Below are 25,204 nucleotides of genomic sequence, written 5' to 3' on the forward strand. Positions count from 1 at the left end.
CCTCCAGCTTGCTCAGGTGTGTAACTTCATATATATATATATATATATATATATATATATATATATATATATATATATATATATATATATATATATATATAACATTAAATAAAGATGTATTCCAATTTTTAAATAAACCAATTATAATATTGCTATGCATTTTTTGAGCAATGAGGTTGAAGGTAGCTACCATATGGAGATTTACACCAAAAAACGTTGTTTTCCCGTTCATGGGAATGCTGTGCAGTTACTCAAAATATTACAACATATATCAGTTTACCTTTTTTGTTTATTCTCTTTGTTAATTGTCTGCTTTGCTATTGTAGACTGTACCTTGCAGTGTTTCATCACAATGAACAAGCCAATGAACAAGCCAAAACGTCAACAAGCCACAACCGCTACAGGACAAGCGATGAACAAAATGGTGTTGCTAAACTCAAAAAGAGGGGAATGGACAACACGGGCATTAAAAACAGAACCAACCTATAGTAAGTTATAAAAGTTTTATTATTAGAAATAAATACGTAATTTACATGTAATAAATATCTAACAAAATTATAATATAATTTTCTAATTATAGGATATGTTGAGGAGCTACTGAAACTGTTCTTCGAGGTCATCATTATGGAACCCTCTCCATTTGTGGATGAATTGAAGAAAATTCTCATTCCCAAGCCCCCTTGTGCAGAATACGACAGACCAACAAAGGAAGAAGCCATAGCCCATCACATGTCACGGTTCAGTCAAGAGGGGGTCGGAAGCCAACGTGCCGACCAGCCAGACCTGTAAATGCCTGCCGTATCCGGGTTACAACACAGCATGGAATTACAACACGAACACTCCGACCCAAGTAGCCCCAGCACCAGCTGACAAAACTTTGATACGCCAGGTAGCGGAACCGCCTAAAAGAAATAAAGACTTTTTTTTAAAAATCTGTGTGACAATTTATTTTGTGAATAAAGATCGTTTGATTAACATATCTGATTCAAATGTCAACATTTACATGTTCTGTTTATCCCATGTCAAAGTGGTTGCTCTAATGTTATTATTTGTGGGGTTAATCAAGATGTACTTACTCTGTTGTTCTGAGCCTTAGACGCCCATAGTCACATTGGTAAATGTTGTAGATGTTTTGCAGTGTATATGGATTCAGACAGTTGGGTTCAAAGCCTGGATGGTGTATCATGCATGTTGGTGGGTCTGGAAGAATTCATAATAACATAAGTGTTTGGATTGGCATACAACTTCAACACTCTCCAAAACAAACTAATATGATATTACATGTTTATGCATACGAGTAATAATGATTACCTTTTGTGGACACAACAATTTTATATGTGACAATGAATAAAAAAAAAATAAATTATAATAACTTATAAGAACATAAATGTTTGTAGTGGCATAAAACGTTAACACTATCCAAAACAGCTTGTTATTATGTATAGTTACATATGAATAATACATATTAACTTCAGTGGACAAATAAAATTGTATATGTTACCATAAAAAAAACTCATAAATATAGAAATTTGTTTTCTTTGTTAATAACTTGTATAACAACTTATAATAACAAATATTTGTATTGGCATAAGAGGTTATTACTGTCCAACTCAAGTTGCTATGCTAATGTTTATACTGGTAAAAAACATTATGTCGGGTTTTTTTGTGACTTCTCTGTCTCCCTCTTGTGTATTATCATTTGTATGCAGTTTCACCTGTTATCAATTTGCTTGTTTCCCCGTCCCCATTCCTCTCACCTGTTCTCCCTGATTATTGTAGCTATTTAGTCTCCCCTTCTCCCTCATTCTGTGCTTGTTAATTGATTCTGTGTTCTACTGTTGCATGAGTTACCGGTTCCCTGTTCAAGATTGTTTCGCACTTTACACTACGTCTCGTCAAGTCTTGCATTGTCTACTTCACCACGTTTGATCCTGTTATCTGTGCTCTGGCTCACCTCAGCTCTGCCCACAGTCCACGCTCGAGTGAGGTCTCATCTGCTTGGCTCCCTGAGGTCTGTCCTAACTTTACTACTTTTATACCAAGAGGATCTCTTTCGTTTGATCAGTCCACCACCACCCAGAGGAGGGTCGTTTACAGACTCCGTGTTTCTATATTTTTGAGTGACTGTTACTTACTGCCAAGGAGAGCAGAATTGTGGATTTGGTTCTGTTTAATAAATTGCTTTAATTTTCTCCCTTGCGCTTGGGTCTCCATATTTCCTGACACATTAACACTCTTAAACACGTTGCTATAAAATTATATACATATGAATAATACAAATTGACTGTTCAATGCTTCAAACCTTTGTATAGGTGTAAAACAAATTTACATCAAATTTGGATTGTGATAGTTTTTAGCATTCCTTACTATAGAGGCAAAGTTGGTTTTATAATCGCACATTCAATCCTTTAGCAGTCTCTATATTGTTTACCATGTTACTTTGAATATTCGATCGGAATTAGCATGCAAGACTTGTAAACAACATTAACATTGTCTAATTCACTGTAAACATCGCTGTACTTTGATAGTCTTTTGCTGCTAATATGAATTCCCTATTTAGAATTTGCAAATAATACTTTCATGACATTATATTATTATGGAAAATGTCTGAATATCTGAATAAAAAACAACTTTACCTCTATTTCCTCACTTGGGGATGACGCACTAATCGTCAAATGCTCATTTACAGCAGAAACAATACCTTTCGTACTTCTTTGCAGCAAAGGTTTTTAACCTCGCTTGGCATTTTGATGCAGTTTCCACAAGTGCACCTACATAAGTTCGAGAGGTAATTAATTAGTTTTTTACGAATACAACTCGAAGTGCCATTAACAATATTGACATTGAGAAATGTCCTGCTCCAATCGTGTTTGAAGTTGACTAGCTTGGTTTTCTGCAACTTTGGCTTCTCTTCGTCAGATGCAGGTTCAAATTGATAGGGCAAAATAGAGGTCATGTTTTCTTTTGTTTTTATATATGTTTCCGACTCCGTCACATGCAGTAGTCCAATCACAACAGACTGGGTCATACGGCCAATGTCCGCAAATTAGCGTCACGTAAAGGAGGGGCTTGGAAAAAAAGATTCGCTAGGACGATTCATATGGGAGGCGGTGAGAAAAGGAGGTAAAAATAATTCTATATTATAAGACATTGAAAGCGTTTTTTAACCTTGCATACACATCATCCTGTTGTTTGGGACTTCAAAAAGTGAAATATAAGCGTTCTGAGCCCATAATATGGGCTCTTTAAAGAGAACCTATAAGAGAACCTAAATGTTCAGGGAATGCTCTAACCTAGACATTCTGTTTTTGCAAGGAAAACTTTCCTTACTAACAGAACACGCTCAGTCAATTATTTGGGAAGGGAGTGTTTTTAAGACGTGTCATGCATCAGCCATGTTGGAGAGCAGAGCATAAACTATGCCAATAAATTATAATAAATCAAGCAGAAGAGTCTTTTTTAATTAACTTGTTTATTTTGACAACATATATGTATTATATATATATATATATATATATATATATATATATATATATATATATATATATATATATATATATATATATATATATGTGCGTTTGTTTATTATTACTTATATTTATTTTATCTAAATGAATGTTCTGTGTTCTGTGTTAATTGCTTTGGCAACATTGTGATTTGTTTTACAGTCATGCCAATAAAGCTCTTTGAATTTGAGTTTAAGGCCCAATCCCAATTCTAGCCCTTAGCCCTTCCTCTTACCCTTACCCCTGGGATTTTTTGTGCGAATTTGAAACATAATTTGTGCAAATTTGAGGCACAATATGATTGGTTAACATAATAAACTGGTTTCCCACATCTTCCCTCTTTAGAAAAGAACATCATGTTTTCCACTTTTAACACAAACACCTAAACATTGGTTTATGTTTAACAGCATACCCAAATTAGAGTGCAACATCAAGCAATGATATTGAAAGAAATATCCATGTAGTCACTCTCCAAATATTCTGTTTTTGTAACTGTGTCTTATCTTAAGTTGTCCCTTTACTAGGCGCCTTGACGTTGCGCCTTGACATTCTTGAGCACTGGATAAAATTGTTCTGCTTAACTGAGCTGAATATTTGCACGTATTCATAGCCCATGTACCCTTGAGTATGATGTATAAAAGCTGGGAATACCCCAGTCTTCTTTAGAAGAGAGCAATAAACTGTTGGATTCACATCTCTCAGTTGTTGTTGCCTTCCTGGAGCTCCAGCTTACTGAGGAAACACACAGACGGTCTGCAATTTATCCCAACAACTTGGTGACCCCGACGTGATGAAGCTGATCAGGTAAGACATGAATTTGGTTTTGACTACCTGATTAGTTTCATCACTGAACTGAGTGTTCAGGAAGCTGGCAAGACATTAATTTGGTTTTGACTACCTGATTAGTTTCATCACTGAACTGAGTGTTCAGGAAGCTGGCATGACATGAATTTGGTTTTGACTGCCTGATAAGCTTCATTACTGAACTGAGTAATCCTTGGCTGGGATTTTCCCTGAAAAGCCAAGAAGAGCGCGCTATACAAAAGTAGAACAATCATTCTTTGTGTTTTCTAGTAAGTATTTACTAACATGGGTTGTTCATACCCCAAGCCAGAGATAGGGGAAGGCCCTAAAGATTGGATGTATCAATGTGGGTGGGGATATTACACTAATCCATGGTTAGATAATCTAGCAGGGTGGACTGAGGCACAAGCGATGCGTCCCTACCCTAGAGATGGGTCATTTGACCCCCATGTGCTAAAACTGGCTCACAAATTAATTTATGAAAGTGAAGGAGATCCCGAATGGGACCATGATTATATGAGAAAGGGTTATGAAATCTGGATGAAGATAATGAGTGTGTGGAATGATAAACAAAATATTAACCTACCAAAAGAGGTAAAGAAATTAATTCCGAAGCCTCTTAAAGGCTCAGCATCAAAGATTGAGGTAAAAAGAAAGGAGACACCCAAAGTGCCTCCAGCCCCCGTTGTTACTGTTCCCTCAGTTACAGTTACTGTTCCTACTCCTACCCTCTTCTCCCCCATTCCTGATGAGGGGCAAGGAAAGGCACATCAGAGGATGCCTCTGTATCCTGTACAAGAATTAGAGGGGCTTCACACAGAGAAACCAGACCAAGGGGATAATCAGGCTTTCCTATGGGTCTCAAAGAAAGGGGGACATGCTGAAGTAACCCCTCCCTCCGCAACACAGCTCAAGGATGTCATTTCACTGCTTCCTGATATGAGCAGGCCAGTCGAATTTTTAGAAACTATGATACGTGTCTCTAGAAATGCACAGCTTACAGGAGCTGATTATAAATTTATATTGATGAACAAAATGGGGTCTCAATATGATGAGACAGCCCTCATTGATGCTGTTCTTTGCTTGTGCTCTAAAAATGATGAGGTTAAACTACAACCCCAGCAAATGATGCGTAGAGTAAAAATTACATTAAACTATGTTACAAGCATCAGCCACTGACGAGGATAAGTCCTTCTGGGGTGCCTTTTCTTCCACGTTTGATGAAAAGATGGGTCTATGGCATAACAAGACAGGTCGCCTATGTCTCCCACATGTGGCACTGTCATTCCTCGTCCACGAATTTCATGGTGTCACTCATCGTGGACGAAGAGGGGTACATGAAACGATGCGATCTTTGTTTTGTGTCCCAAAACTAGAAACCACCATTAATAACATACTTGACAAATGCCTTATATGTGCTCAATACAATGTATCAAAGCCTGTGCACAGCACTAACATTTACCAAGACCAATCTCACCTTTTTCTGAATGGCAAGTAGATTTCACGCATATGCCCAAGAGGGGACCGTTTAAGTATCTACTGGTTTCCGTGGATAAATTTTCAAAATGGGTTAAAGCCTTTTCCTGCTCAAGGGAAAATGCAAAGGTGGTAACACAGAAATTGATCTCTGAAATTATACCTAGATATGGGATCCCACAAAGTATCGATTCAGATAAAGGAACACCTTTTACATCAAAGGTAACGCAACAATTGGCAACTAAATTAAATATAAACTGGCATTTCCACATACCCTATCATCCACAATCATCTGGATTTGTGGAGCGAACTAACAGAACCTTGAAAGGAAAGATAAAGAAGACCTTAAGACAACACGGTCATAAAGATTGGGTAAAAGTTTTACCAATAGTACTAGCAGATTTAAGAATGACACCACAAGCAAATTTGGATTCTTTATCACCATATGAGGTGGTCATGGGAAGACCTTTGTCATGACTGTGTTTGTCCACCAGATGCCACTGTAGTTCGCCAGCAACCCCCAGCGGACTACAGTGGCTTTAGAACTACATTTTCATACATTCTTTCGCACACACCCGGTCTCTCATCTACACTGATTTACAACCACAGCTGTCTCCGTTCTCCGTGATTACCTGGACTATATATTCAGTCATTCATCCTCTGTTTGTCAGTTGGTCGTTGTCATTGTTGGTATGTTGTTCCTGATCTTGATCTTGATCTTGATCTTGATCTTGCTCTTGTATCTTGTCTTAGTGTTAAAGTCTAGTCCCAGTTTAATCTGTTTGAGTTGCTCGTTTGTTTGTTTATTTTGTTAATTTGTTACTTTGATTTTTGGATTTTGTCACTGTTGCTGCATTTTCACATTAAATATCTGCACTTGGATTCTACACTCATTTTTGTTCCTGTTTTAATCCTGAAACGTGACAACCTTTCTCTATCCCATGGCAAGGGGGAATTATGGGAGTGGGTATTGAGCTTTCTAACCACATGTCAGAATTCTCAGCGGCCCTAATTCAGATACTCAATCAGTATTGGGAAAGGGTAACAAAGAAACACCCTGAAATTCCACTTGAGGCAGCACACCCTTTCCAGATAGGGGACAAGGTGCTAATAAAAGATATAAAACCCCAGAAAGATTTAACTGACCCCAAATACGAAGGGCCAGCTGAGGTTCTGGCTGTTACACGCACTGCTGTATTAACTGATCTTTTTCCACAGTGGATCCAAGGCACCAGAGTGAAACCATTGAAGTAAATGTCTATGATATGATATTAATAGTTTTTGTTTTGCAGACTACTTCTACTGATAACCCTATTGGGACTGACACAGGCCCACACTGAAGTGCACAACTTATTCTGGCAGTATGCTAACTGGACTGCACGACAGACAACCAATGAGTCATGTGTTGTCTGCCAAGAAGTGTTCTCCTCCGCTGTGACTATATCCTTGAAACCTTTGCCTTTTACATTTACTAAACTTGCTTTTTGTACAAATGCTTTGGGAGATATTTATGAGTGGCGCCCCACATGTGTTTCCAACAAGAAAACATGGGACCCCCTTTGCAGATCAACTAGCAGAAAGAATCGTTTTGTTGTAATACCGAAACCTAGAACTATGGGTTTGAATATTTTGTTGACGAAACCCAAGGGGTTCACTTTTTCTTTTTGCTTTAATGGGACAAATGGAGGTAATGTATCCACCTTAAGAGCTAAAAATTGAAATATAGTAATTGGCGAAAGGGATCGATTTTCGGGGGTATATTTACCGTGGCGAAAGAATAAAAAATATAGTTCTCTGCTAAGTGTTTGTCCCCATTACATCCCAGGCACCTGTGAACTGAACAAACTTAAATGTGCTAATATCACAAATGAGACAGCTGTCACGGCAAGTTACAACCTGAACAACACATACTGTCAACGCAGCAATGTAATTTGTGTCCCTACTTGGCCGAGACAGGATGCGGTCCTGGCCGATGACTGGTACTGGTATTGTGGGGGAGAAACCATCTTCAACACTTACTCCACCAATTGGACTGGTCTTTGTACTGTGATCCAATTACAACACATGGTCACTGTCATGCATCTTGCCAGACAATCCAAAAGGGAACGGAGGTCAGTTTCCCTGGATGACGTACCTGACGAACACCGTATGAGATCACACTGGACTAGATTCTGGGAGGCTATGATTCCCAGTTTTGGCGTGGCAGATGCCTTAAAGCAGCAAGAGATTATGCATTATAGACTGGCCTCTTTTATTAACAGTACCACGGATGCCATTTCTGGACTTCTGGATTTTCTGGGATTTTTAGAAAGCCTGTTTGGATCATTGGCTCCATATTGGCTCCATTGGTCTCATTGGTGGTACCGGTACTTATTATTTTCTTATGTGTATGTATTTTTGGTCCATGTCTTCTGAGATGTTTTATGGAACAAATGTATAGGATGGTTAATGCCTTAGGTAAAGGGTTATGAACATTTAGCTATGAATAGAAATGAGGGTAACTATTTAACAAATAGAGTTTATGAGAATATGGTATGATCCAGGCTCTTGTAAAAACAGAGCCTGGAAGAGGGGATTGAAAGAAATATTCATGTAGTCACTCTCCAAATATTCTGTTTTTGTAACTGTGTCTTATCTTAAGTTGTCCCTGTACTAGGCACCTAAACGTTGCGCCTTGACATTCTTGAACACTGGATAAAATTGTTCTGCTTAACTGAGCTGAATATTTACACGTATTCATAGCCCATGTACCCTTGAGTATGATGTATAAAAGCTGGGAATACCCCAGTCTTCTTTAGAAGAGAGCAATAAACTGTTGGATTCACATCTCTCAGTTGTTGTTGCCTTCCTGGAGCTCCAGCTTACTGAGGAAACACACAGATGGTCTGCAATTTATCCCAACAGATATTTTTTTTTTTTTTTCATTAACTCAAATCTTAATTCCTTTCTATCACCTAAAACAGTCCATTTAGTCTAAGTAACGTTTGCGTGTTTTCACCACCCTTCCACTGGAAGTCGTAACTGGTGGTTTAGTGTCCAGTAAAGGTGTTGCTGGGTCAACTGTGCGAGTATTTGAATGTTCAGTCCCAGACAGAGCTGGTTCTTTTTCTTCCTGCAATTCTGCTTGGATTGTAGCATCTGGTTGCTATGGCATTGCTTGCAAATGCTTCCTGTTTCTACGCAGGACAGCTCCTTTTTGAGTTTGCACCAAGTACGATCTTGGTTCTGATGTTTTGTTTAGCACAACCGCTGGTGTTTTCCAGTGCTTTTCGCTGTCCAGCTTAAGAAGAACCTTCTCACCAGGATGTAACTCAGGCAGTGTGTGAGCAGAGTGTCTCCGGTCATAATAGAACTTGTAAGACTCCTTTGCAGCTTTATCTTTCTTCTCCACTGCTTTAAGATCATTGGGTTGAGGTTGATATTTTTCCTCAAGCATTGGCAGTTTGGTTCTAATTTGCCGTCCAGTCATTAATTGTGCAGGGCTAAATCCAGTTGCAATGACCGGAGTCGCACGGTAACACATCAATGCCAGGTGAGGATCAGGTTGGCAGAGAATCCGTTTTGCAGTTTGAACTGCTCTCTCTGCAGCCCCATTGGCTTGGGGAAAATGAGGACTTGAAGTTGTATGATGGAAATCATAGTCTGTACAAAACTGTCTAAATTCAGCTGAGGCAAACTGTGGGCCATTGTCAGATACAAGCTCCCTGGGAATACCCCATCTCACAAACATGCACTTCAGTCTGCTGATAACATTGAAGCTGGATGGTGTTTGCAGGTGAGCTATTTCAATGTCACGTGAGTGGTAGTCTACAACTACTAAGTAAGTTTTCCCATTCAACTCGCATAAATCTGCAGCAATCTTACACCAGGGACCAGTAGGCAGGGGTGTAGTGATCAGGGGTTCTTTTCTTTGTGTGGGTTTATGAGCCCTACAACATGTGCACCCTGAAACAATCCTGTTGATGTCATTGCCAAGTCCAAGTCCGATGAGTACTGGCCACCCTCATCGACACAGGAACGACTATTCTGTCCTCATACAAGACTAACCCATTGACTAAAGACAATGAAGCCCTGGCTGTATGATAATGATTCAAGGGGAAGGATATGTGCTTTGGCCAACCCATGCTGAGAAAACATATTACTGCCTGGAGATCTGCATCTAACTCTGTAGCCTTCCTAATGGAATCGAGCTTGGATTTTGACACCTCTTTAGATGCAACAACTGCTTTAAAATATGCCTTCACCTCATCTTCCATCTCTGAGTGGAAGTGCCCACTCAAAGGTTTCCGAGAAAGCGTGTCCGCCACCACCAAACATTTACCTGGAACATGGACTGCCTTTGCATTGAAGCGCATTAGTCGCTTTAGCAAACGCTGACATCTTAACGGAGCATGATCAACATCATACGGATTTATTAGTGGAACTAGCAGTTTATGATCTGTCTGCAGGCAAAATTCTTCCAATCCTTGAAGGTAACGAGCAAAACGCTCGCAGGCCCACACTCCCACTAAACACTCCTTTTCATTTTGTGAGTACCTGCGCTCTGCTTCAGTCAAAGTTCTCAAGCAGAATGTGACTGCTCGTGTCACATTACCATGAACTTGAAGCAGAGCAGCTCCCAACCCAAAACTGCTCGCATCAGCAGTAACCATTGTGGGTTTTTCAGGGTCATAATATGCCAGAGTAGGAGCTGTGGCCAACATGGATTTTACCTTACTCAGAGCCTGCTCCTGGACCTCAGACCAAATCCAGACTGCATCTTTCTTCAGCAGAGCTGTAATTGGTTGCAGCACTGTTGAAAGCCCTGGCACAAATTTGCCTAAATAATTGATCATTCCTAAAATTTGCCTTAGCTCAGTCATATTAGTGGGACTAGGCATCTCAGTAATCGCTGTTACCATGATTGCGTCTGGCTTAATACCGTTCTGACTGATGGTGTGCCCAAAATACCGTAGCTCAGGTTTGTTGAAGTGATATTTATCACAATTTAATTTCAGACCTGACTCTCTGATAGTTTTCAAAACAGCCCCAAGATTCTCGTCGTGCTCATTTTGATCTTTACCCCAGACTAGTATGTCATCCATGACAACTACCGTGCCCTTGTGTCCAATTAGGAGTTTGCTCATTTCCCTTTGGAAAATCTCAGGGGCCGAAGTGACCCCAAACGGCAATCTATTAAAACAAAACCGCCCTACTGGGGTTATGAATGTAGTCAAATTCACGCAGTTTGGGTCTAAAGGAATTTGCCAAAACTCTAAGGATGCGTCTAGTGTGGAAAAAACACACGCACCTGAGAGCTTGGGGGTTATATCCTCCAACGTTGGGAGAATGTAACGCTCACGCTTTACAGCTTGATTGAGCCATTTCAGGTCTACACAAATCCTAACTGAACCATTCTTTTTCACTACGGGCACCATTGGGGCACACCATTCAGTCGGTTCAGTGACTTCAGAAATGATCCCCAAGGACTGCATACGTTCGAGCTATTTTTCAACTTTAGGCAATAGAGGAAAGGGAATTCTTCGAGGGGTGGACAGACTATAGGGAGTAACATCTGACTTTAGCTCAATTTTTACTGGTTCACAATTAAGCAAGCCAATGTGTCCATAGACATCACTGTGGTCTGTAATTTCATCCGCTCTCTGTACTAGATCCATCTTACAGGCAGTGCTACGACTAAGCAAATTGTTGCCAAATGGCCCATCAATTACAAAAACCCAAAATTAAATTTTTTTCCCTTTTCTTTCAGTGTTTGCTAGAAATTTCCCCATGCAATTCACTTTTCCCCCTGGGCTTCTCACATTTATACTTGTTTTAACCAGCAGGGGGCGCTCTTGTAAGCTTCCAAACACTGAGCGTGACATAATGCTGATGTTGGCTCCGGTATCAATTTTAAATTGGACCGACCTGCCTTGAATAGGCAGAGTAACACACCACCTGTCTTCTGCAGCTGACTCATTCATTACAGAGCCCAGGAAAAATAAATCGCCAGTTTCACTATCACACACTACTAGCTCTTTGACATTTTTAGTTTTACATGCAATTGCAAAATGTCCTAGCTTATTGCATCTCCTACACCTCTTGTTTCGTGCAGGGCAATTTTTCTCATTGTGTGTGTGATTACAGCCTGTGCAGTCCACAATCTGTTTTCTCTCTCCACCTTTTTCCTTTTTTGGTGGCCCCGAAAAACGCTTTGAACTTTTGTAATGTCCGTGCTGTACGTCACATCAGCGGCTGCTCCACCGCTCGCATTTTGCGTCTTAATAAGCTCCGACTGCCGGGCAATCTGGACCGCTTTATCCAACGTTAGTTCAGGTTCCATTTGTAACTTCTGAGAAACGTCACGATCTGCAATCCTTATGACAACTTTGTCCCATATTTGTTCAACTTTGCTCGCGCCAAACTCGCAGTATTCAGCCAGTTCATAAAGACACCTGACAAAAGCTTCAACAGTCTCTCCCGATCTCTGTGTGCGCTGATGAAAACAGGCTCTCTCATGAATAACATTCCTCCTGGGCACAAAATGTTCATCAAATTTGCCGACTACAGTCTCGTAATTATTTGCATCTGAAGCTTCGGCAAACGTGAACGATCCGAATATCGTTTTGGCAACCCTGCCCATTGCATACAACAGAGAGTTAACTTGTACTTCACTGTCTTCCTTGTTCAGTTGCGTCGCGATTTGAAACCGGGAGAACCGCTGCATCCACGCAGGCCAGGTTGCAGGCTGCACGAAATCAAAGGCTTCTGGTGGGTTGAACTTAGACATTGTCAGTTCCTAAACTGGGCGAGCTTGCTCTTGGGTATAATGTACGATTCTGACACCATGTCATGAGAGTAAACTCTTCATTCGTTTCACAGATTACTTTTTATTAAACAGACACGCATGAACAACGCACTTCCTCTGAACTCTCTTTTTTACTTTCCGGGTTAACCCCTTTGACCCCCACGGGGTGGGGTTGCACCAAACAGGTACAATATGATTGGTTAACATAATAAACTGGTTTCCCACAGTGACTAGTGCATAACACAAACCGCGTGGGCCCAACCAGAAGAGGAGATGAAGGAAAGTTGTATCAATGTCAAACTCATCAAGCAGCGTCTGCTGTTAAACTCACAACAGTTTGTCATGACACTTTTATCGATTATTTTGTTTTCACAGCAAGAACAAACATAGAAGTGTTGCCGTATTGACAAGCAGCACCTAATTATGTTTAAAAGAATTTAAAACGCCACATGGGATGAATTAATTTCGTAAGGAAAACATACTCCAACATTGAGTGGAGTGTGCGGGTGAGAGGGGGCAGTGTTTCCATTAGACATGGTTATGTTGTGGTTCTGTGACTGCTGGTGCTGGTTGCTGTATGATTAAAAATGATGACAGTTAAAGTAATAGCTTAATTTCAATGTAAATTAATTAAAATTAAATAAAATATTTATCTAACATTTTGGGCGTTTTTTGTGTGTTTTGGCAGCTTTTGGGTTAGAAAAAGTCAGCTAAATCTAGCAACACTGGTGGTTAAAATGACGCCTCTGCAACGCCATTCAGAAAAAAATTCAGAGGAGCTAAATTAGCCTAGTTAATTAATTTCTTAACTAAAACTGTATTGGGTTAGTTGTGTCTTTGAAAACGCACCTCTGAAGGATTCTTTTTCTGAATGAGTTTCTCTGAGTGGACTGACATAAAGTCACTGGCTTTATCCGTGACAGGAATGCATATTGTTTCACGGGGAAGAAATGGGATTCATTTCAGGTAGGTTTCTAATATATTTGCTTCATACGAGCATTACTTCAAGCAAATGAAGTGATAAGAATTGCGTATTTTACACTTTCACAGCATGGTGTTGATTTTAACACGTTTGTTTCACGTGTGAGAAGCTGCTGTTTCCTCTCTCCATGATGTTTGACATCGACTACGTTACGTTTTCCTGTTTTGCTGTTGCAATATTTTCCTTTTTCTGTTCTTTACGCAGCCCTCACCACATTAATAAGTACCCACATAATACCAAATATACCAAAGGTTAAAGGAACCAAAACTAATATTTTAGGCTGTCTTAATTCCTTCAGATATGAAATCAAGTAGCCTAAAGTTAGCAGGGCTGAAGATGAATATGACTCATAAAAACGGATATGATACGGCCTACAATAACCTACAACAACTTTTGTATCATCTTACATATCAAAATATGTGATTTTATGTGCACCACTGCATTATTACTTTTCTATTTGTGGAAGCGATTGATTTTGTGTATATTAAATACTAGCAGTCATTCCTCTTTTAGACCACTTCTGTAATTTCTCATGTAAAATACAGATAAAAGGGTTACATGATGAATTGATTTAATATGATGTCCCAAACATATATTTCATTTTTATTTATATATTGCAACATTGTATTATGAACATGTTTGGATTCTTAATGTAACATTATGCCTAATTTATCAGTTTTACGATCAAACCCAACCATCATAATAATTAATTCTGCTAAAGCTAAAAAGAAATTTTGTTATTTTACTATTTAATCTATAAAAACAGAGATTCCTTTTAACAAAAGAGACTATTCATTATTTTCAGCTGGATATAATATTTTTATTCATAAACACAATGAGATGCTAGCTAATGTTTTTTAAATAACAAATATATTTTCAATAAAAGGTTGACAATAATAATAATAATACTCAAATGGTTAATAATAATTAAGGATGCTCCAATCCGGATTTTTGCAGCCAATTTCGAGTACTGATTTTTTGTCATGGTGATTGGCTGATACCAAGTAATGATTATGATGTTTCAAACTTTATAATGCATTAAGAATAGTTTCCCTCTAAGTATGATACTTAAGCGGCAATCTCTCCATACCTAAGAGAATAAATTAAGGATGCTCCATATAATACCTTAAACATGTCTCTTTTAACCATTTAGTATGGACTTGTCATGGCCAGATCAGCTTTACAGGAAATAATATAACACACATGTAAAAATTAGTAAGAAAAATGACAAACAATGCAATTTGGAAACATTGCCAATGATGAAAGAAGAATTCAACATGTCTCAATCAAGAAAATATTTGGAGTGCATATTTGATGCATAAGAAGTTAAAATACATACCTATAAATACATTTTTTTTACTGAAAGAAAATAGGCCTATACTATAAATATAAATATAGCCTCTTGAGGGTGGGCCTTTCAGAGGAACTAGCTATGCTAGCTGAATAGCTGCATATAATTAAAGTGGGATAGGAACAAAATAACATGATTTTCTAAAAAAACCATGAGCACATATTGCTTTGCACTATAAACACAACTTAGCCTTTAAGATACACTCTGGACCACCCCTTAAACAATGTATACAATTTTAAAAAAAAAAGATTTATCCATTATTCCAGACAGCTTTTAGTGAACTTGCATTGTCAAAAACACAGAACGTTCAGTTGTTTCATGTAAAAAGGCCTAAATACATGCAAGACCATTCAAATATTTTCAAATATCAAATACACTAGTTATACTTGCAACAAAGAGACTCTCACTCACACGAGTCGCGCCAATAGACTGTATAAACAGAGGTCGCACCGCATCTCTAATATTTTAGCTGTTGTGACGCAAACACATCGATCGCTCACGCCTCCACATATCATTTACCTCCTTACATGTTTTGGCTGCTGTAGGCTATGCATAATATATGGGAACGCATGTTCGTTTTCCTCTGCTTTTAAACTCATAAACAAACCCCTGCAATTGGTTCATGAGATCAGCCAGATTGGCGTTTACTGATCGAGTCGCAAATGTAGTTATCGGTCGATGCCGATGAATAGGACCATCTTTTAATATGATGTAAATGTACTTTTTTTTTTTTTTTAATACTGCAATTTTATTAAATGTTTATGGTTCATGCCAATTATTGATAAAAACAACAGCAAAAAACAAACGAAATGTAAAGTATACTTCAACCTTCAATCATTTATTATGATTATTTATTAATAATAAGGCAAAAAAGGAAAAATAATAAAGGACTGATAAAACAAAGATAAATATTTGTAATATATTAACATATATTAACACTATTTCACCTGTTTCTGTTTCTTCATTTTATTGTAATGCTTATATAATATTTAATGCTTGAAGTTATTGCTTATGTTGTACTATACTGCTTCACATATAATACAAATTTAAAAACCTTTTTTTATATATGTATTATATTTTATTTTTACAGCATTAATACAATAACATTATTTTTTAACATTGCAAATGCATTTACATAGTATTTTAACATTTACAAATACATTTAAATAATTTGTTATTTTGGCTGTATAGTATATAATATAATAATATATAATGAGACAAATCATACAAAATAATTAAGGATAGGACTAATAAAACAAAGATAAACAATATTAATAAACACATACAGTTGAAGTCAGAATTATTAACCCCCTTTAGATTTTTTTTTCTTATTTTAAAATTTCCCAAATGATGTTTAACAGAGCCAAGAAATTTTCACAGTATGTCTGATAATGTTTTTTTGTTTTTTTTTTCTGGAGAAAGGCTTGTTTGTTTTATTTTTGCCAGATTAAAAGCAGTTTTTAATTTTTTTTAAACATTATTTTAAGGTCAAAATTATAAGTGCCTTCAAGCTTTATTTTTTTTTTTATAGTCTGCTGAAAAAAACATTGTTATACAATAACTTGCCTAATTACCCTATCCTGTCTAGTTTACCTAATTAACCTAGTTGGAAGTATCTTGAAAAACATTTAGTCAAATATTATTTACTGTCATAATGGCAAAGATAAAATAAATCAGTTATTAGAAATGAGTTATTAAAACTCTTATGTTTTAAAAAATGTTGTAAAAAATCTGCTCTCTGTTAAGTGAAGTTTTTAAACTAATTTCGAGAGGAGCACGTTATATAATTGACTGCAGCTGGCCACCTATCTACTCATTAGTTAGCCAATCAGATCTATCCTAACTCACTATAAGTAGCCTAGCTAGATATTACTCCCTTATCTTCGTTTTCCGAAGAAGCTAACGACAGGTCCGCTCTAGCTCCTCCAAAAGTTACTCACGGACAAACCGGATCCTCCACATCTCCTACTATTCTTCAACTACAATACCACACCACCATTACTACCATCGTCAGCAACTACAAAAATGACAAAAACAACAACAACACCGGCGGCGGAGATCACAACAGCATCAGTGCAGCCAAAGACATGAAAGAAAGCTCCGCGCTCCCTGAAACACCAGCCCTGTCTTAACAACACCCAGCCCAGCATGAAAGTCAGCTCGAGACCGAGGCTCCAATAAGAGGCCGTAGACCTATCCACTCCAGCCAGATCACAATGCAATCCCCAGCTCCGCTACGTACCTTCTCCAGCATCATCATGCGCCACTCATATCCAACAACGACTGTCACTGAACTCCTCCTAACTCCTAGACGCCGGGACCACAATTCAAAGCCGCTGCCCCAGGACATATTGCAGCAATAATTAATTCTAAACACGAATAAAACTAATCTCCCGGACAATAAAGCAACTCTTGGGACTTCCACCTCACCTCTTCCAGCCTGCAGCTCCCGATTCCAGTGCAAACTCCAGTCCTCCTCTTCCAGCGATCCTTACCACCTACAGCTACGTACCCCGCCCCTCTACCTTGCGTATCCCTGCTTTTTCCCCTCTCATTTTTACACACTTGCAGCTACTGCGGCGATGCATATGCCGTCAGCCAAGTGCTAAGTCTAGTGAAAACAGAAAATACTTGTCGACTTTTGTCACAATTAAGCTTTTACTGAATTACGTTTGCAAACTGACCTAATTTTCTGAATTTCTCATTCCAGGTTTCATCTACTGGATCACAGCCGATCTCAACGCTCCCTTCCCATAACCTCACTTGTCGTCCACCAACGCTGAACCAGAAATCACAGAGCAATTCCCCATTAAGCACATTCATACCAGCCCTACTGAAATGGGCATTAGATGTTTCTAAAAATGTCTAATAACGGCTCTTTCATCTCCTCATAACTCTGCCTTTTTTCAGCATTAACAGCATGATTCTGCCTGATGAATATGCCTCAAATTATCACGTTATAAACCAAGCAATAGACGGCTGCAACGCTCGGTCGCAAATCAACATTACACCCGCCACCCGATTTCTGGCATTAATCGGAGGTCACAATTATATTTCGTAGTCCGTTTAACATTCGGATGCAGAAGTAGCACACACATTTATGCCTTAAAAACAATCCGCTGGATTCTCGCCAATAACTACGGCGTTTGCATGTAATTCATCTACTAGAAGTTTCCCATTTCTCTCTCCCTAATATCCTCCAGCTAAACTTAGTGACCGGTTTTCTAATATTTGCATTCTCATCGCGGAAGAACCTCCGGCTTAAGCACTCTATAGAATTTTTAGCATCAATTTGGAGTGACAGAAATTCAAGCATCAATAGGCTACTTGAATAAATCGATAAAAATTAGTCCCCTTTTATATTCTGGAAGAAATATCACGCAAAGCACAAACTGCTCTCCATCTTAGAACATCAAACACACATGCGCATAATCCCGCAGGGATGCCTTTTCGTCACTCACCTACTTCATCTAGCAACATCAATCTCTGGAGTAGAAGAGAAATGATCTAAATCCGATCTTGGCTGTAACAAACTCTGCCTGAAGGGCGTCGCGCACCAGAGGCGCCGACGGCGCGGTGATGTGGTGCGCTTATGACAGGGGATAGTAGACTAATGCACACCAGACACACGCATTCATACGTTGTCAAAAAATAAACTAATCAAATGTACAAATAGCGCTCCGAATACGAAGTGTCATGAATTGTGGCTAGGCACTACGGACAGCCGCATTGACTTCCATAGTATTTATTTCCTTCCTGTGGAAGTCAATGGTTACAGGTTTTCAGCTTTCTTCAAAATGTTGTCTTTAGTGTTTAACACGGGAGTCACCAGCCTCTAAGAAACTGAGAGCTACTTCTTGGGTACCGATTAACGTGGAGGGCTACCAGTTTGATAAACATTTCTTAAATAACAATTTGCTCAATTTACTTTTAATTATAATTTAAGTTTTTTGGTAATAATTAATAATATTCATCCATGTGAAGCCACTGATCATGTTAATGATTCTCACAAAGTTAACAACAATGATTTAACAGGGTAGGAAATACCCTGTAATTAATATATCCATGTGCAACACTATTATTATATATATTTGCAAATATTTACATTGTTAAATGATTACTTCTATATGAGAGAAAGCTTACTAGTAAGTGGCGCTATAGTGAGCTATTTTTAGAACAGGCCTGTGAGCAACATACGAGATCCTCGTGGGCTACCTGGTGCCCGCGGGTACCATGTTTGGTGACCCCTGGTTTAAAAGAAGAAAGAAATTCATAAAGGTTTGTAACCATCAGGTGGCGCTTAAAGCATGCGACCTGCTTATGCTTTCCTTCCTTAAGCGCTGGAATAGAAGCCATTCATCTATTAGCTATCTAATTTTATCCTCAGTATATCTGTTTTACACAGATGCCGCCCCCTCCGTAGGGGATATTATCAGGGCCGCCGACGCGCTTCTAACGGGCAATATCGTGGAGAAATTAATGGTCTGCCTCCAATATTTTTATGCACAGTTACAACGAAGTTGCCGTTCACTGCACTAATAAAGGGCGTTATCATTATCCTGCTTAAGGCGGCTCTTCATTGCTACATTCTGAATTAAAAAAAAAAAAAATCAATTTTAACTGTTGTACATGTTCCTAGTTGCATAGGAAATCGCTGACTCTCTTTTTGCTTTATTTTCAGAAACTGGTATCAGAAGCAGAGCCGCAGCTGACCCCATCTCTCCTTTTAAAGGGTCACGAAACACCAAAACACATTTTTTGAGCTTTTGACAGTCGTATATGTGTCCCACACTGCTAAAAACACTATTAGGACACCTATATTTCACTAAAAAGTGTAAATTGGTTGTTTTTGCGTTATTTCAAGCGAATTCGTACTTCCTGTTTGAAACGAATTTTTGAAGCTGCGTCACGGTCATGACATAATAGCGTGTATTCCAGCGTGCAGACTGGGCGTCTGTGCCTGAGTGTGTCTTATTACGTCTTACAGTGTGATACATTAATGCATGAGTAAGGCTTGGTTCAAACCAATCAGCGCGCTCTATTGTGCAACTTCATTAATATTCATTTGTGTCACCGTGTTTACACCACAAAGACGCCACGTTGTGTTGGCAAAACAAGCGTGAAGTGTTGCTTTTATAGTTTGCTGCCGTTAAGTTTCGTTTTCATTTTCTCTCTGTGAGAGCTTATCTGGATCACGTGTGGATTAACAGTGTACGCGACGCTCGACAACAATAACTTACGTGTCTAAGGAGGATTATTGTTTACCTGAGAGCTGTTCTCATCTGCAAACGCTGAAATCTGGATTTGCTTGTAGTATTCTCTCCATAAAGACGCGGCTCTAGTTGCTGGTGATTGTCCTTTCTCTACAGATTTGGTAAGTGAGCGACCAGTGCTCTTTGTTTATTCAGTTTGCTCGTATCGAATTAAGTTAACTATAGCACTGAGTGCAGAAATGTTAGCACCGCATTTAGTGACCGGAATAACACACGCGGCTTTCTGACACTACCTGCCGTGTGCATCTAAGTTTCCGGGAAATGCAGAGTTTTTTTTTTCTCTCATTCGCCGTGCGGTATCAAACATTGCATGAAAAATACACGCTTAGAGCAGTTCCTCGAATCAAATATCGCGTTTGTCGCGAGGGGCATGAATGAATTCCCTGAATGAAAGAGCCAAACTGCAGTTAAAGTCCAACATTTATTAATTCAGCAAATAATTCGACTACAGATGTCCATGTAGGTTAAACACCATCGCTTTCTCCTGTCTGTGTGGGTGTGTATTTTGACTCTGAAACTCGCGCGTGCACAAATAGACACTCCCACACCATCCCACTTTAGTTCCTCCGACACTCCCCGCTAAACAGAGCTGGACACGCCCACTTTTCTGACTTTTTCGAAAGTAGAGGTGTGAAAACACCCTGCTGAAACGAGGGGGTTTCATGGCCCTTTAAGATGATAATCCCATAACCACAACATACACAATTTGCATCAACAACCATTTATACATTTTAAGTTACCCAAGAACACCTCATCAGTTTCTCACTGCTCAACACATCCACACATTCCATTCCCCACACAACACTTCATTTCTGTTTTCCCCGCTTTCAATCAGTCTATACATCACATACTTGCATTCTTACAAACACATTCAAGACAACTCCATCAAGAGCTATTTAAGTGGGATTAAATTCTTCCACAAACTCATGTACGGCTCCATTTTTGATTCTATTTCTAATTCACAAACCAGCCTTATTAAAGGCATTCAGAATTACCCCCCCCATATACCAGATTGCCCACCACACACACAACATACTCTCCAAATGCATTGCACAATCAGAAAAGGCTACCTATCCTTTCATACAGACCACACTCTAGATGCAATGTATATTCTCGTCTTTTTCGGATTCTCAGATGTTCTGAATTTACAGTTACACCAAATTTCGATCCCACTATCCACCCACCATTACAGATCTGACCTTAATTGACGAGGAAACAATTTCCTTCCTCATCAAGCAAAGTAAACAGATCAATACAGAAAAGGACATTGCATCTTCATATTCAATATTCCCTCCTCCACAAGCCCGTTCCAATTACTCCTAGCTTCATACACAATAGGAAAACACTAAGCGCAAGTCCCCTAGCCCCTATTTCATTGACCACACACCACCCAGTAACATGTTTTGGTTCCAAAAACACCCTAAAGTCATAGGACTATTCAGACTACCATCAGATTCATAATCCAGTCACTCATTCAGAATTGGAGCCGCCACCACAGCAGCACACAAAGGGCTATCGCAACAAGACACACAACACTAGGAAGGTGGTCTCCCGACGCCTTCAAATCTTATATCTGACTCAGCCATCTCAGGGAAGCTCAGAGGACCCTCACCAGCAGACGCAGTAATCCCAGCGGCCTAGGGCATGGGCCAAGTCCAGGGAGAGAATACAACCCAACCATACCAGCTTCCCGAGTGCAGAGGAACTACCCAGTCTCCCAAGGGCGCGGGCATGACCCAGCCATCTAGCTTCCCTTCTTTCTTCCAGCTGATTTGCACTTAGCCTTCTCCCCCTTTTCACTCTTCACTCACCTAACTTCTTTCCCTGCACAGGCCCCCCTGCTCTCGAGAGCTCTCGAGAACCACCTGATCTCGTACTCCCCTCACATGCTCTATGGACCTGGCGGGAGCCCTGGGCTCAACTATCTCCCAGTTAATAATTCAGGGGGGCTAATAATTCTTACTTCAACTGTACATTTACATTTTACATTTATATTTTTTACTTTATAAATAAATACAGTTTTCCATTACAAATACATTTGCATTACATTTTTACATAAAAAAACATTTACATCATTAGTTTCTATTTATTTATTTGTTTGTTTATTTGTCTTTTTGTTTGTATGGTAATGATACTGTCAGATCCAGTACATCATCATTTACAGTATAACTACACTTACATTACATTTTTACATTATAAACACATTTACTTTGCAGCAGTACAACATCATATACATTACATTTTTACAGTAAAAATACATTTATGTTACATTTTTACAATATAAACAAATTTACTTCGCAGTTTTACATTAGAAACACATTTACTTTGTTTGCATTTTTACACCACAGATACATTTACATTATATTTTTACATTACGAGCACAAATACTTTACATCACAGATTTTTATTTGTTTGTTTGTTTGTTTGTTTGTTTGTATGTTAATGATACTACCAGATTCAGTATGAAAAAAAAAAACTCAAATAATTCCCCTGCATTCTCCAACACAACTTTCAAGTTATTAACAAGATTGAAACTTGAAATCAAACAATGTTGTCTTTGTTGCACTGGACAATCTGAAAAACTCCAACGGGAGTCAGGATAAAATGAGTAATCCAAACTAAACATAAAAAAAGTTATTTCCCTTCAGTAAGAAATGTTTTACAAGTCAAATGCACTGAACATCAGCTTTCTGCAGAATCAACTCAGTGCATCATCAGGAATGCACCTGAACTTACTTCACCCATTTATTGAGATATTTTGGTATTGAACTATGCGGCTATAAAACAAATCTATGTGATGAAATCAAAAATGACAAAGTTACTGAAGCGTGTTTTCTCAAACAGGTTTCTCAATGTAAATGTGTATGAAAGTACAGTATAACTCATCGTAATCATCCAGGTGTATGAGAGATTTGCAGGATTCATGTCTGTTAAATATGTTTGCTCTTTTTAGCACAGAGTGGGCGTCTGAATCTTAGATGAAACTGTCTGTGTTAAATGAGAAAATGTCACTGTAAATGTGGCTGATGACATTTGTCTTACATTAACGCTCGTTTTGTAAGAGGATGTGATACTTGACAAGGTATTCATGATTTAAAACGGGGCGCTAGCGTTTCTTTAAATGAGTGCAAAACATTTAACTGACTTTGAAACTGTTTAAAGGTTTTGTTATTCAGATACATAAACTGTTTTTAGGAGATGTTTAATGCCTAATGTAATTTGCACCAAATAAGTTCTATTTTTTTAATAAATATAAGGTTAATAGGTTAATAATTGCATAATTTTTTTTTTACAATTATTAATACATTTACAGAAAAAAAAACACTTTCAAAATATGTATAAAAACAAAACAAAAAAATAAAAAAAAAAACTCATGTTTATAAAAAAAATTTTTTGTAGTCCATCCATCCATATGATGCAGTTGTTCCCAAAGTGGGGGTCGTGGGAAAATGACAGGGGTCGCTTGGTGATTTCCAAAAGTCAAATAAATTTTATTAAACTATTAGAATTAGCATATTTTAAACCTAACCCACAGAAGATAAAGATAGTAGTTTTTAATATTAAAAAGCAAAAAATGCAAAAATATAAGCAAAATGACCGCAACATATAACATATATTTATATTAAGTCAGAATTATTAGCCCCCCTTTGAATTTATTATTATTATTTTTTATATTTCCCATATTATATTTACAGAGCAAGGAAATTTTCACAGCATGTCTGATAATGTTTTTTTTTTCTGGAGAAAAACTTATTTGTTTACTTTCGGCTAAAATAAAAGCAGTAATTAATTTTTTTAACACCATTTTAAGGACAAAATTATTAGCTCCTTTAAGCTAACTTTTTTTCCGATATAGTCTACAGAACAAACCATCGTTATACATAACTTGCCTAATAACCCTAACCTGACTAGTTAACCTAATTAACCTAGTTAAGCCTTTAAAAGTCACTTTAAGCTGCATAGAAGTGTCTTGATTGTGGCTGGAAACTTGCGGTTGTGTAAAATCTTGCTGGATGACATGGCGGTTTATTCCGATGTGGTGACCCCGGATTAATAAAGGGGCTAAGCTGACAAGAAAATGAATAAATAAATATTAACAATATAGATAACATAATCTTTACAATTTTATGAACTATTTTTAGAACAATAACAAAAATCCCATGATTTTATTTTAATGTGTCTGGATTATATCCTTTAATTATCATAGTATATTATTATTGTTCTTGATTTTATGACAGCAGAAAAATATTAACAAATGAATAAAAATAACAATCATATTTAAAAACTTGGAAGATAAAGTTTACCCCATTATTATTATTATTATTATGATAATAATGATGATGATGATGATTATTATTATTATTATGTTATTATTGCTATTATTAATATTTAGGCTTTAGCACTTCCTAATGATAAGTACTGTACATATAAAAATAATAAATAATATATATATATATAAAATATTATATATATATATTGTTGTTATTATTGCTGTTGATATTATTATTATTATTAATATTATTATAATAATTATTATTATTACTATTATGTAATCTCCAGCACTCCATGATCATATATTAATAACAAAATATATATATATATATATGAAGAGTTCAGATGCAAAAACCTCTAAATCCTGTTTGAAATTTTGTCCTAAAATGAGCATGTGTTTTAGCCTCCTATGTTTGTTCAGTTATTTCACTTTAAATTCAATGAAAATAACTTTTTCATCACTATAAGCAAAATTAATGAGCCTCCACTCAGGAGTCTGAGTAACATTTCTAACTTAAAAAAACAAAAAAAAAAACAAAAACAAAAAAACAAATGGCATCAGAGGTTTTTGCATTTTAACACTTTATATCATATTGAATTGTCATGCCAACAGAACTTTAAACACAAAACACCAGCATAACAATCACGTTTTAGAATAGACTCAGAAAGAATAATTCACCCAAAATATTTGGAAAAAGCAGCAACATGCATCCATAGTAAGATTCCACAACCACTAAGTGAAGTTTCATGAAC

The 25,204-nt window shown here is 37.7% G+C and overlaps 1 protein-coding gene and 1 pseudogene across 2 annotated transcripts in view; both read left to right on the plus strand.

Annotated features, from left to right (window-relative positions):
* The window catches only part of LOC147837710 (uncharacterized), a 633,655-nt pseudogene that overhangs the window by 602,882 nt on the left and 5,569 nt on the right, over positions 1-25,204 (plus strand). The window lies entirely within an intron of this gene.
* The window catches only part of LOC147837713 (uncharacterized), a 977,861-nt gene that overhangs the window by 290,068 nt on the left and 662,589 nt on the right, over positions 1-25,204 (plus strand). The gene's annotated exons all lie outside the window — the stretch shown is intronic.

Source organism: Danio rerio, chromosome 25 (assembly GCF_052040795.2).
Source record: "Danio rerio strain M-AB ecotype USA chromosome 25, GRCz13ab, whole genome shotgun sequence".
NCBI classification, from domain to species: Eukaryota; Metazoa; Chordata; class Actinopteri; order Cypriniformes; family Danionidae; genus Danio; species Danio rerio.